Source organism: Ovis aries, chromosome 3 (genome assembly GCF_016772045.2).
Source record: "Ovis aries strain OAR_USU_Benz2616 breed Rambouillet chromosome 3, ARS-UI_Ramb_v3.0, whole genome shotgun sequence".
Classification (NCBI taxonomy): domain Eukaryota; kingdom Metazoa; phylum Chordata; class Mammalia; order Artiodactyla; family Bovidae; genus Ovis; species Ovis aries.
The window spans coordinates 221020321-221034922 of record NC_056056.1 but is presented as its reverse complement, the minus strand read 5'-3'; positions in this window follow the sequence as shown (position 1 = coordinate 221034922).

Genomic DNA, 14602 nt, shown 5'->3' with positions numbered 1-14602 from the left:
AGAAGATATTAAGACGAGGTGGCAAGAATACACAGAAGAACTGTACAAAAGAGATCTTCACAACCCAGATAATCATGATGATGTGATCACTCATCTAGAGCCAGACATCTTGGAATGTGAAGTCAAGTGGGCCTTAGAAAGCATCACTACGAACAAAGCTAGTGGAGGTGATGGAATTCCAGTTGAGCTGTTTCAAATCCTGAGAGATGATGCTGTGAAAGTTCTGCACTCAACATGCCAGCAAATTGGGAAAACTCAGCAGTGGCTCCAGGACTGGAAAAGGTCAGTTTTCATTCCAACTCCAAAGAAGGGCAATGCCAAAGAATGCTCAAACTACCACACAGTTGCACTCATCTCACATGCTAGTAAAGTAATGCTCAAAATTCTCCAAGCCAGGCTTCAGCAATACATGAACCGTGAACTCCCTGATGTTCAAGCTGGTTTTAGAAAAGGCAGAGGAACAAGAGATCAAATTGCCAACATCCGCTGGATCATGGAAAAAGCGAGAGAGTTCCAGAAAAACATCTATTTCTGGTTTATTGACTATGCCAAAGCCTTTGACTGTGTGGATCACAATAAACTATGGAAAATTCTGAAAGAGATGGGAATACCAGACCACCTAACCTGCCTCTTGAGAAATCTGTATGCAGGTCCGGAAGCAACAGTTAGAACTGGACATGGAACAACAGACTGGTTCCAAATAAGAAAAGGAGTTCGTCAAGGCTGTATATTGTCACCCTGCTTATTTAACTTCTATGCAGAGTACATTATGAGAAACGCTGGACTGGAAGAAACACAAGCTGGAATCAAGATTGCCGGGAGAAATATCAATCACCTCAGATATGCAGATGACATCACCCTTATGGCAGAAAGTGAAGAGGAACTAAAAAGCCTCTTGATGAAAGTGAAAGAGGAGAGTGAAAAAGTTGGCTTAAAGCTCAACATTCAGAAAACGAAGATCATGGCATCCGGTCCCATCACTTCATGGCAAATAGATGGGGAAACAGTGGAAACAGTGGCAGACTTTATTGTTTTGGGCTCCAAAATCACTGCAGATGGTGACTACAGCCGTGAAATTAAAAGACGCTTACTCCTTGGAAGAAAAGTTATGACCAACCTAGATAGCATATTCAAAAGCAGAGACATTACTTTGCCGACTAAGGTCGGTCTAGTCAAGGCTATGGTTTTTCCTGTGGTCTAGGATGGATGTGAGAGTTGGACTCTGAAGAAGGCTGAGCACCGAAGAATTGATGCTTTTGAACTGTGGTGTTGGAGAAGACTCTTGAGAGTCCCTTGGACTGCAAGGAGATCCAACCAGTCCATTCTGAAGGAGATCAGCCCTGGGATTTCTTTGGAGGGAATGATGCTAAAGCTGAAGCTCCAGTACTTTGGCCACCTCATGTGAAGAGTTGACTCATTGGAAAAGACTGTGATGCTGGGAGGGATTGGGGGCAGGAGGAGAAGGGGACGACAGAGGATGAGATGGCTGGATGGCATCACGGACTCGATGGACGTGAGTCTGAGTGAACTGCGGGAGTTGGTGATGAACAGGGAGGCCTGGTGTGCTGCGATTCATGGGGTCTCAAAGAGTCGGACACGACTGAGCGACTGAACTGAACTGAACTGTCCGTGAAATTTGAAGGCAGGGCTTTAGCTTGTCCATTTTCGCCTTTCCGGATTCATGCTAAATTGTTTCCTGAAGGGACTGGTATCAGCCTGAATCTAAGCAGAAAACAAAAGACACACTCATTCCAGGTAAATGAGGAGAGTTTGATAATGGAGATTTATAACAGTGTCCTGAGGAAAAGGCATGTTTTCATTAAATGAAAAAGCCAGTGGAGCATAGAGGTACTTGGGATTTGTTGCAGTGAATGCATTCTTCTTAGTTACATCCAAATGATCCTGATATTTTATCCATCAGATAGAGGTTGTAGCTGTCAACCCTGAGAAATATTTTTATATACACCATCAGAGAAATTGGGCTATACGTTTTTTGGTGACAAAGTTAGTACTAAATAGAAAAAGAGCCTTCAGACTCCTGGGGTTTCCTTTCTGAGTTTTCTGCAGTCAGTAATCTGACCCTTTAAATGTTCAGGGGTAAAGAATCTGCCTGCTAATGCAGGAAACGCTGGTTCAATCCCTGGGTCTGGAAGATCCCCTGGAGAAGGAAATGGCAACCCACTCCAGTATTCTTGCCTGAAAAATCCCATAGATAGAAGAGCTAGGTGGGCTACAGTCCATGGGGTCCCAAAGAGTCAAACACGCCTGAACATAAAGCTCACCTCAACATCAACATAGAAAACCCAATTTGTACATCATCCTAGGGCCTTAGAAAGGGATTGAACTTTCTGTAAACGAGTTTTCTAATTTTTTGTTACACTGTGTTCAAAATCTGTTGGAGATCTTTAATCAAAGTATTCATTAAATGCGTGCCAAGAATCTTTGAGCTTTGAAGCTTTAGCAAATTGTAATTATTACAATCAACACTTGCCAATGGGAAAATGCTGCAATTCAGCTCTACAAAAGCAAGGGAGGAGCTGAAGGAATTTGGTGCTGAGTGTTCCAACGGTGTTCAAGTTTAGATTTTCACATCCCATGATTGTTTTTGGAATATCTCAACATGTGGGAAGAATCATTTGGTGAGATTCCTAGTTTTAATTGGATAAATTTATAGTCTGTACTGGAATGGGAGAAACTCAAGAAGGCCTACAATTTTGTAGCCTTTAAATTTGATGAACTACTCAAAAGGATTATAAACAAATTTTGAGGGGGACAGGTTTTGGCTTATGAAAATATTTGTCACAAAATGGCAGCCTGTTCTGTCAAAACTGAGTCAAAATGACAACCCATGGAGGTATTTGAGCTGGAATATTTATACATTCCAGTTAAAAAATAGAATTGAGAATATCCTCCATTTACGAGAGTTTTTCTGAGCCTACGTCGTACATTCGCACCTACAGGAAGATGATTTTCTCCATTAAAATCTAGTCTACAAAGAAGGAAAAGACTCTGATGCCGGGAAAGATTGAAGGCAAAAAAAGGAGGAGGGGGCAGCAGAGGGTGAGATGGTTAGATGGAATCACCAACTCAATGGACACAAATCTGAGCAAACTATGGGAGATAGAGGAGGACGGAGCCTGGCATGCTGCAGTCCATGGGGTCACAAAGACTCGGACATGACTTAATGACTGGACATCAACAGCAAAGAAGCAACTTGAAAATGTCAACAGATTTAAATTTATCATTACAAAATGCAACTTTGAGTAAGATTGCAAGCAACTTTATCACAAAACAAAGAATGATAAGACCATATTGGGGGACAAAAAGGAGCCTCTTCAGAAAAACATCAGTGATGTGGCCATAGTTAGAGACTGTATAATAAACATTGGGCCATAAGTAGTGTTTCAGAAAGCGCATTCGTTTAAGGATCTTCATCAAATTGTTTAGCTCTCAAGAGCATCCCAGTTTGAATGGTGATGCTGCCCATGAGCAGACTTTGACATGGTGGCCTCACCTCCTGCTCTCTGAAGCCAGTTCCTGGCTTCTGAGTTCCAGGGCTTCATTCTTCCCTTCTGGCCACTCCAGCAGGTCCTTCTCATTTCTTGCACCTGTAAATCATGCCCTGCACAGCCTTTGACCCTTTGCTCATTTTTGTTTACACTCTCTTCCTAGTCTTAAACACTCTCTGTAAATAACTTTCCGAGAGACCTTTCCCCAGGAACTCCAAGATCACATTCAGGGCCAGCTGGACATTCTACTAGAAGGTACAGAAAAGGTCCCCTCAACTCTCAGTGATGTCCTCCCCAGCAAAACCCCTTCACACACATTTATAATAAATAATAGAGATAGACGCACGCATCCTTTACTCTGCTCCCCCAACAGTAGCAACTTGCAAACCCACGATGTGACATCACAATCAGGACACTGACCTTGAGAGAGTCAAGATACAGAAGATGGGCACCCCCACTTCCCTTCCACCCCAATGCCTCCTTACAAATTTACTTTCCTGAGATGAATGTCTGCCATGCAACCTCTGGGTTGTACAGTCGTTGAACTCTCAGTTTTGAAAAGAAACTGTCACACTGATTTCCAGTGTGGCTGGACCACTTTGCATTCCCATCAGGAATGTATCCAGTTTCCCTGCATCCTCACTGGCATTTGGTGTTGTCATTATTTTTTATTTTAGCCATACACATATGTGTGTAGTGGAATCTCTTTGTGGTTTTAATTTTCATTTCCCTAGTGGCTAATGACGGTAAATATTTTTTCACGGGTTTATTTGCCATCTGTATAGCCTCTTGGGTGAGATGCCTCTTCATCCAATTTAGCTCATTTTCTAATTAGGTTGTTTGTTGTTTTACTGTTGGGTTTTGAGAGGTCTTTATATATTTTAGATACTAGTCTTTTGTAAACCATCTTCTCCCAATTTCTAGCTTATATTTTCATATTCTTAACAGAGTCTTTCACAGAGCATAATTTTAAATTTTAATGAGGCCCAGTTTATCAATTTGTCCTTTTATGAACCAAGCTTTTGTTGTCAAATCTAAGATTTCTTTGCCTTACCCTACACTATAAAGACTTCATCTATTTAAAGTTTTATAGTTTTATATTTTAATTTGTCTGTATTCCATTTCAAGATAATTTGTGTTGAAGATGTGAGACTTAGATTAAGTTTCTTTCTTTTTATTTATTCATTTTTAAATATAAATTTATTGTAATTGGAGGTTAATTACTTTACAATATTGTATTGGTTTTGCCATACATCAACATGAATCCACCACAGGTATACACGTGTTCCCCATCCTGAACCCCCCTCCCTCCTCCCTCCCCGTACCATCCCTCTGGGTCGTCTCAGTGCACCAGCCCCAAGCATCCAGCATCATGCATCGAACCTGGACTGGTGATTCGTTTCATATATGATATTATACATGTTCCAATGCCATTCTCCCAAATCGTCCCACCCTCTCCCTCTCCCACAGAGTCCAAAATACTGATCTATACATCTGTGTCTCTTTTGCTGTCTTGCATACAGGGTTATCGTTACCATCTTTCTAAATTCCATTTATATGCGTTAGTATACTGTACTGGTGTTTTTCCTTCTGGTTACAATGAATGTTCAATTACTCTATCACTATTTGTTGAAAAGGCTATCTTTCCTCCATTGGGTTGCTTCTGCATCTTTGTCAAAAATCATTTGGACATATTTTTAAGAGTCTGTTTCCGGATTCTCAGTTCTATTCCATTGATCTATGTGTCTACTCCTCCACCACGATAATACAGTCTTAATTACTGTAGTTACATTATGTCTTAAAATCAGGTAGACTGATATCTTTCAGTTTATTATTTTTCAAAATTGTTTTAGCTATTTCCTTCAGTGAGTTCCTTTGCCTTTCCATATATATTTTAAAATAACCTATATATCTACAAAAAAATCTTCCTTGGGCTTTGATAAATACTGTGTTAAGCCTGCAAATCAACTGGGGAGACTCAACATCTTTACTGCGTTGATTTTTCTAAATCATTTCATAGTGTGTCTCTTTCTCTGTTTATATCTTTAAAATGTTCTTTTATCACTGTTTTGTTCCTTTCCGCAAACAAAACCTGTACTTCTCTTGTTAGACATACATCCGCATATTTTTTGTGATTGTACGTAGTATTGTATTTTATTTTACTGTCCTTGTGTCCATTACTCATATAAAATACAATTGACTTTTGTATATTCACTTTGTATCTTGTGACCTTGCTGAATTCACTTGTTTTTCTAAGAGGTGGTTATTGTTGTTTTTGTTAAATGCTTTAGCATTTTCTATGTAGACAATCACGCCAACTGCAAGTAAAGACAGTTTTATTTCTTCCTTTCCAATCTGAATGTCTTTTATTTTCTTTTTTCCCTCTCCTCATTTCTCCAGCTTGAACTCCCAGCACTTTGTTGAATAAAAATAGTGAGAGGGAACATCCTGGCTCTGTTCCCATTCTTGAGGGAAAAGCTCTCAGTCTTGAACATTAAGTCTAAAATTAGCTATTGAGTTTTTGTAGAAATTCTCTATCAAGTTGAGGAAGTTCCCCTCTGTGTTCATTTTTCTTTGAGTTTTGATCATGAATGTCAGTTGGTTCTTTTTTTTAATAGATATAATTCACACACTATAAAATTCCCTTCCAGAGGACTTCCCTGGTGGTCCAATGATAAAGAGTATGTCTTGCAGTGCAGGGGACGTGGGTTTGATCCCTGGTTGGGGAAACAAGATCCCTCATGCTGTGGAGCAACCAAGCCCGTGTGTTACACCTACATGTGCTCTGGAGCCCATGCAACAAATAGCTCGTGCATAGCACGAAAAAGATCCCGCATGATGAAACAAAGATCCCAACTAAGACCCAACGCAGTCAAATAAATAAAAATTTAAAACCAAACAAAAAACTCCTTTAAAAAGTATATCATTTAGTGGGTTTTAGTATACTCACAAGGTTGTGCAATCATCAACACTGACTCCAGAGCATTTTCATCACCCCACAAAAGAAATTCTGTCCCCACCAGCAGTCACTGCTATTTTCCTTCTCCCCAGAGCCTGGAAACCAGGACTCTCCCGTGTCTCTCTGGGTTTGTGTACTGAGGACATTTCATATAAATAAAATCACACAATATATAGCCCTTCGGTCTCACTCCTTCCGCTTCTCATAATGCTTTCACGGTTCATCAATATGGTGGCACGTATCAGCAGAACCAGACCTCTGTGTCCAAGGGTTCTGTGTTTGTCGATTCAACCAACTGTGGATCAAAACTATTCGAAAAATAATTTCATAAAATTTCCCAAAGCAAATCTTTAATTCTGTGTATGGTAGCTATTTAGATAGTGTTTACATTGTATCCATGACTAGTTATATACATTTATATGGTATTAGGTATCATAAGACTCTGCTGCTAAGTCGCTTCAGTCGTGTCCGACTCTGTGTGACCCCATAGACGGCAGCCCACCGGGCTCCTCTGTCCCTGGGATTCTCCAGGCAAGAACACTGGAGTGGGTTGCCATTTCCTTCTCCAATGCAGGAAAGTGAAAAGTGAAAGTGAAGTCGCTCAGTCGTGTCCGACTCTAGCGACCTCATGGACTACAGACTACCAGGCTCCTCCGTCCATGAGATTTTCCAGGCAAAAGTACTGGAGTGGGGTGCCATTGCCTTGAAGAAGGAAATGGCAACCCACTCCAGTGTTCTTGCCTGGAGAATCCCAGGGACGGATGAGCCTGGTGGGCTGCTGTCTATGGGGTCGCACAGAGTCGGACACGACTGAAGCGACTTAGCAGCAGCAGCAGAGATGATTTAAAGTATATAGGAGGATGTGCATAAGTTATGTACAAATACTATGACATTTTATTTAAGGGACTTGAGCACCCACAGATTTTTGGTATCAATGGGTCCTGGAACCAACCTCTCATGGCACTGAGGGACAAGAGTTTTTTCTCTCCATTTTATGACTGATGGATCACTGTACTGTGATACCATATTTGCTGATCCACTCATTAATTGGTGAACATGTGGGTTGGTTCTTTTTTTCTCTTTTCTGAATAATGCTTCTGTGAACATTCATGTACAAGTGTTCCTGGAGACACATGTTGACAATTGTCTTGGGCATTACGCATAATTGATGAGTTATATAGAAACTCCATGTTTAACGCTCTGAAACCCTGTTAGACTGTTTCATAGGAGCTGCACCATTTTACATTCCCACCAGCAATGCATGAGAGTTCCACTTTTTCTGCATCTTCACCAACATTTGTTACCGTCTGTCTTTTAGATTACAGCAATACTCAGGTGTGTAGAGTGATATCTCATTGTGCTTCTGATTTGCCTTTTCTTAAAGAATAATGTTTTTTAAAGGCTAATGATTTTTTTAAAAAGTTAATAACATTTAGTATTTTTTCATGGGTTTATGGGCCCTTTCTTTAGAGAAAGAAAGGGAAAGAGAAAGTGAAGTCGCTCAGTCGTGTCCGACTCTTTGCGACCCCATGGACTGTAGCCTACCATGCTTCTCCATCCATGGGATTTTCCAGACAAGAGTACTGGAGTGGGTTGCCATTTCCTTCCCCATTCTTTAGAGAAATATCTACTTAAATTTGTTGTTCCTGTTATTGTTCAGTTGCTAAGTTGTGTCTGACTCTTTGTGATCCTATGTGCTACAGCACACTAGGCTTACCTGTTCTTCACTTTCTCCTGGAGTTTGCTCAAATTTACGTCCATTGGTCACTGATACTATCTAACCATCTTATCCTCTGTTGCCCCCTTCTCCTCCCACCTTCAATCTTTCCCAGCATCAGGGTTTTTTTCCAGTGAGTTGGCTCTTCATGTCAGGTGGCCAAAGTATTGGAGCTTCAGCTTCAGTCCTTCCAATGAATATTCAGGGTTGATCTCCTTTAGGATTGACTGGTTTAATCTCCTTACAGTTCAAGGGACTCTCAAGAGTCTTCTCCAGCACCACATTCGAAAGCACCAATTCTCTGGCACTCAGCCTTCTTCAGGTCCTCACAGCAAGAATACTGGAGTGGTTTGCCATTCCCTCCACTAGTGGATCATATTTTGTCAGAACGCTCCACTATGACCTGTCTGTCTTGGGTGGTCCTGCAGGACATAGCTCATAGCTTCATTGAGTTATGCAAGCCCTATCGCCCCTACAAGGCTGTGATCCATGAAAGAGCTATTCAAATACTTTTTCCATTAAAAAACAAACAAAAAAACTGGGTTGTCTTTCTTATTATTGAGTTAGGAGAATTCATTATATATTCTGGATTACTAGACCTTTATCAGATATATGATTTGCAAATATTTCCTCCCCTTCTATGGGCCATCTTTTCACTGTTTTGCTAGTGTCCTTTGAAACACAGAAGTTTTAAGCTTTGGTAAAGTTCAATTTATCTACTTTTTTCCTTCTGTCAACTTCTACTTTGGTGTCGTATCTAAGAAACTTCTCAACCTATGTTCAGAAAGAACACTCCCAAGTTTTCCTCTAAGAGCTTTACAATTTTAGCTCTTACATTTAGGTCTTTGATCCATCTGGGTTAATTTTTGTATAAGTTGTGAGGTAAGAGGTCTAAATTAATTCTTTGCTATAAATACACAGTCTCACAAAACACTATTCTTTGGTCATTAATTTGTTTTAGCACCTTCTTTGATACATAATAAATTGACTGTAAATGTTAGGATTTCTTTCTGATCTTTCAGTTCTGTTCATTTGAACTATGCCAGATCATTCAATCTTGATTACTATAGTTTTATAGATAAATATCGATTTTTGAAGGCTCTGTGGTTAGGTGCATATATGTTTATAATTGTTGTCTTAAGGAATAGATCCTTTTATCATTACCAGATATCCTTTTTCTCTAGTAATAATTTTTTGTCTTAATATTTGTTTTGTCTGATGTTTGTATAGCCATTCCAGTTCTCTTTTGGTTACTATGAATGGCATATAAGTTTTCATTCTTTTATTCAACTAGTTTGTGTCCTTGAATCTGAAGTGTATCTCTTGTGGATAATAATAAATTAGGTCATTTAAAACAATCCATTTTGCCAATCTTGACCTTTTACTGGAATACTTAATCCATTTACATTTAATGTATTACTGATAACATAGGATTTATACCTGTCATTTTGTTGTTTTTTTTCCTATATGCCCTATTTTTTGTTCCTCTATTTCTCCATTATCCCCCTTTCATATAAAATAGATATTTTCTATTATGCTAATTCCCTTGTCGTCTCTTTCACATATTTTTTGAATTCTTAATGTTTGCCTTGAGGATTACAATTAATATCCTAATTTATCAAAATCTAGTTTGGATTAGTACCAACTTAATTTAAATAGTTTTGAAAACATTGCTCCTAAGTAGCTCTTTCTCCTCCTGACCTCCTTTGTGCTATTCAGTTCAGTTCAGTCACTCAGTCGTGTCCGACTCTTTGCGACCCCATGAATCGCAGCACGCCAGGCCTCCCTGTCCATCACCAACTCCCGGAGTTCACTCAGACTCACGTCCATCGAGTCAGTGATGCCATCCAGCCATCTCATCCTCTGTCATCCCCTTCTCCTCCTGCCCCTAATCCCTCTCAGCATCAGAGTTTTTTCCAACGAGTCAACTCTTCTTATGAGGTGGCCAAAGTACTGGAGTTTCAGCTTTAGCGTCATTCCTTCCAAAGAAATCCCAGGACTGATCTCCTTTAGAAGGGACTGGTTGGATCTCCTTGCAGTCCAAGGGACTCTCAAGAGTCTTCTCCAACACCACAGTTCAAAAGTATCAGTTCTTCAGCATTCAGCTTTATTCACAGTCCAACTCTTACATCCATACATGACCACAGGAAAAACCATAGCCTTGACTGACGGACCTTTGTTGGTAAAGTAGTGCCTCTGCTTTTTCATATGCTATCTAGGTTGGTCATAACTTTACTTCCAAGGAGTAAGCGTCTTTTAATTTCATGGCTGCAATCACCATCTGCAGTGATTTTGGAGCCCCCCAAAATAAAGTCTGACACTGTTTCCCCATCTATTTCCCATGAAGTGATGGGACCAGATGCCATGATCTTATGCAAATTACATTTTTACTATATTGTATGCTGATTAACATTATTTATAATTGTTGCTTAATGCAGTTGTCTTTCAAATAATACAGGAGAAAAAAAAGAATTACAAACAAAAATAAACTCATAGTCTTCTTTATTTACCTATGTTGGTATATTTACTTGGGTTTGTTATCTTTCATGTGAATTTCAGTTTCTGTCTAATGCCCTTTTGATTTAGTCTGAAGGGTCTGTCTTTATTATTTCTGTAGGACAGGTCTGCTAGTGATGAATTCTCTTTAGTTTTATTTCCCTGAGAATGTCTTAATTTCCCTAAAGTTTTGAAAGGTAGTTTCATTGGGTATAGGATTCTTTGCTGATAGACTTTTTCTTTCAGCACTTTGAATCTCTCTTCCCATTGCCTTCTGGTTCCCATGATTCCTGAAGTGAAATTTATTGATGACACCTTATATAGAGTCACTTTGTTCTCTCTTGCTGCGTTTGAAGTTCTGTCTTTAACTTTCAGGAGTGTGATGACGATGTGTCTCGGTGGTTGTATGTACCCTACTTGGACTTTGTTGAGCTTCTTGGGTGTGCAGATTAATGTACGCCATCAAATTCTGATACTATCCTTGCCAGGGTGTGGAGTGAGGAACCTAATTTTCGCTTGGCAAGGGTAAGTCTAGGTCCCTCACTTAGCCTTTGCTGGCATGAGTGGTGCAGTGGGGCCACTGTTTTTTCTGGAGCATTTGGCTGGCATAGAGTGGTTATTGTCTTAAAGTATTCCGTCTTCATAGGCTGTCTGTTTCCTCATCCTTTGGCTTGAGAGAGCAGGCTTTTTGGAGGAACTTCCTTTTTTTGTTTTTGTGCTTTGTCTGGCACGTCCAGATTGCTAGCTTCTTTAATTGTAAATCTGAGATATATGATACAATAGAATACTCAAAGAGTCCACCATTGTGTCATTTCTTGGGTCCTGAGCAACAGAGCAAATCTGCCTTTTTCTCTCCACCTTTTTGACTTCTTTTTTAAAAAACTGTTTTTAGTTGTGCTTTGCTGAGAGAATAAAGAAGGGTGAATGAACTCCATCTTCCCAGAAATGGAAAGTAACTATATTTCTTTTTTAAAGGTACTTTATCATATCCACCTCATCTTGTTACATTTCTACCTTCCCCACCTCTCAATGTCTGTTCTTTTCACAAATGTTATTCCTTCGTTATTCTCATCGAAGATCCTAAATATGCTTATTTAAAGTCTTTTTTTTCCCCCAGAGTGTTCTATTATTTTAAATTCCTCTGGAGTCAATTCATATTATGATTATTGATTCTTGGTGGCCATTATTCTTTGCATTAGATGTCTTCATGGACTTCAGAGTTTTGACTTTAAGGCTTAATTTTGGGTCAAAGGGTATCTTTCATCTTCATTCCCTCTTTGTGTACTCAACACTTTTCCTTCTGAGGACCCCCCTGTCTCCCTGGTCAAGCAGTTTGGGGCCACTCCAATGATACCTGGTCTGCAGTACAGAAATGTGTTTTATATTGGTGGTTCACAACTCCTGCCCCTCTGGGGTCTACTTGTCAATCAATGAAAGTAATGATATTGGCTGTTCTCCCTAGCTCCAGGGCCATACTTTCATAGAAGGTGTTGCCCTGTGAAATGGCTGAAGCAGATATTTCAGACTCCCCTTTGACAGAGGGGTGATCCCTCTCTCCCCTTGATTCAAATAGTAACATTGGCTCTGTTACCAGCTTTGTGTCCCCATTATGCCTTGGGATTCAGAGCCCAGCTGGCCCACGGCTTTGTCAATTCTCAGCAGTTTCTGGACTATGGTGGAGTTTAGATTGGTTTTGAGGCCATCTAGATCCTCTCAATACTTTTATTGTATAGTTTATTGTCATTCTGTGTTTGTGATAGAGAGCAGCATCTCAGAGCATGAATCATAGTATTATCTGGATCTGAAGTCAAATGCTCTGCTTGTTTGTCTTATTTTAATATTTATTTTCATTTTATTTAGCTCTATTTATGCAATGCCACTTTATGTCCTATTTTAAACAGATGAATACAAATAAATGATATATTCCTTAGAGTTCACGTGTGGTCATTTCTCAAATCAGGGTGCACCTTATTTTCAGTACACCTGAGAATGTAAGATGGATGGTGTCAGCCACACCTGGAAATATAGCCGACACTTCACTCATATGCACAGCATCCTGTAACCTGGGGACGTGCAACCCAAGCACTGAGGGCAGAAAAACTGGTGGGGTGAATCCACTCACAGGAGTGGATTCCTCTGTGTGTTTGGAAAAAGTAGGGGGTGGTAAAGGGGCACAGGATAATTTCCGCATTTGAAATCACTGACCTCAGTCAGGATGAGCACAGCTCCTGCCTCCATGTGATGTGGAAGAGCTCACAGAAGCAGTTTAAGGAGACACTGTGTCCTTTCTTTCTCCCTTTACTTTATGTCCTAGACACTTTCAGCTGGTCACAAAAACGTACCTTTTGCCACCCTGGGGTACACAGTTGTGGGCACAGCTAGACTATCCTTACTGAGTATGGACACCATCATGTCCCAATTCCCATTTTATAGAAGCATAAACTGTAAAGATATGAGTGAAGCTGACTTTGCCCCAGGTCTGCCAAAGCGTGCAAGTGGCTGCCAGTTTTTAGCCTCCTTGAAGACGGTGTCTTTGAAAGGCTGGCATGGTGGGTGTCTTTTCTCTCCATCCATGCTCCAGCCTTGAACTGACCGTTTAGAATCAGCTCAGTACTCAAGATTCAAAAAACTAAGACCAAGGCATCTGGTCCCATCACTTCACAGCAAATAGATGGGGAAACAATGGAAACAGTGACAGACTTTATTTTCTTGGTCTCCAAAATCACTGCAGATGGTGACTCCAGCCATGAAGTTAAAAGACGCTTGCTTCTCGGAAGAAAAGCCATGAACAACCTAGACAGCATATTCAAAAGCAGAGACATTACTTTGCCAACAAAAGTCCCTCTAGTCAAAGCTATGGTTTTTCCAGTAGTCATGTATGGATGTGAGAGTTGGACCATAAAAAGGCTGAGGACCAAAGAAATGATGCTTTTGAACTGTGGTGTTGGAAAAGACTCTTGAGAGTCCCTTGGACTGCAAGGAGATCAAACCAGTCAATTCCAAAGGAAATCAGTCCTGAATATTCATTGGAAGGACTGATGCTGAAGCTGAAGCTCCAATACTTCAGCAACCTGATGGGAAGAGCCGACTCGCTGGGAAAGATTGAAGGCAGGAGGAGAAGGGGATGACAGAGGATGAGATGGTTGGATGGCATCCCTGACTCAATGGACATAAGCTTGAGCAAACTCCAGGAGGTGGTGAAGGACAGGGAAGCCTAGCATGCTGTTGTCCATGGGGTCGCAAAGAGTGGGGCACAACTGAGTGACTGAAGAACAGTAAGGTCAAGTAGGAAAAGCATACGCCATGTGTGCCAAGATGCTTCAGTCATGTCTGACTCTTTTTGACCCCATTGACTGTAACCTGTCAGGCTCCTCTGTTCATAGGATTCTCCAGGTAAGAATACTGCCACGCACTCCTCCAGGGGATCTTCCCGACTCAACAGATGGAATCCGCATCTCCTATGTCTCCTGCATTGGCAGGCGTGTTCTTTACCCCTTGTGCCATGTGGGAAGCCCCAAAGGCATCCAGTGAAGTGAGTCAAATAGCTCATCCACTTTGGCCCAGTACTGTCTTTCCTTGACAATTACCCTGGTGAAGCTGGCAGAGAAAATGGCTGGGGTTCACATACAAGCGTGGTTTATAAAACTTCCACATGGAAAATAAGAGAGAACTCTCAAAAAGGGGTCTATTAAATAAACTGGGTAGGTGGTTTCATTGGAACACAGGCAGTAGTTGAAAACTATGCTTTTTAATGAAGTGTTCAAAATTCAGTGTGCTATTAAGGTCACAAAACAGTTCAAAAGATACAATAATTACTAATATTTTATAATATACTACATCTTAGAAAATGATTCGATGGAACTACAAAAATATTACTATTTCTTATCTCAGGTGGAGGGACTCAGAGAGATATAAACTTTT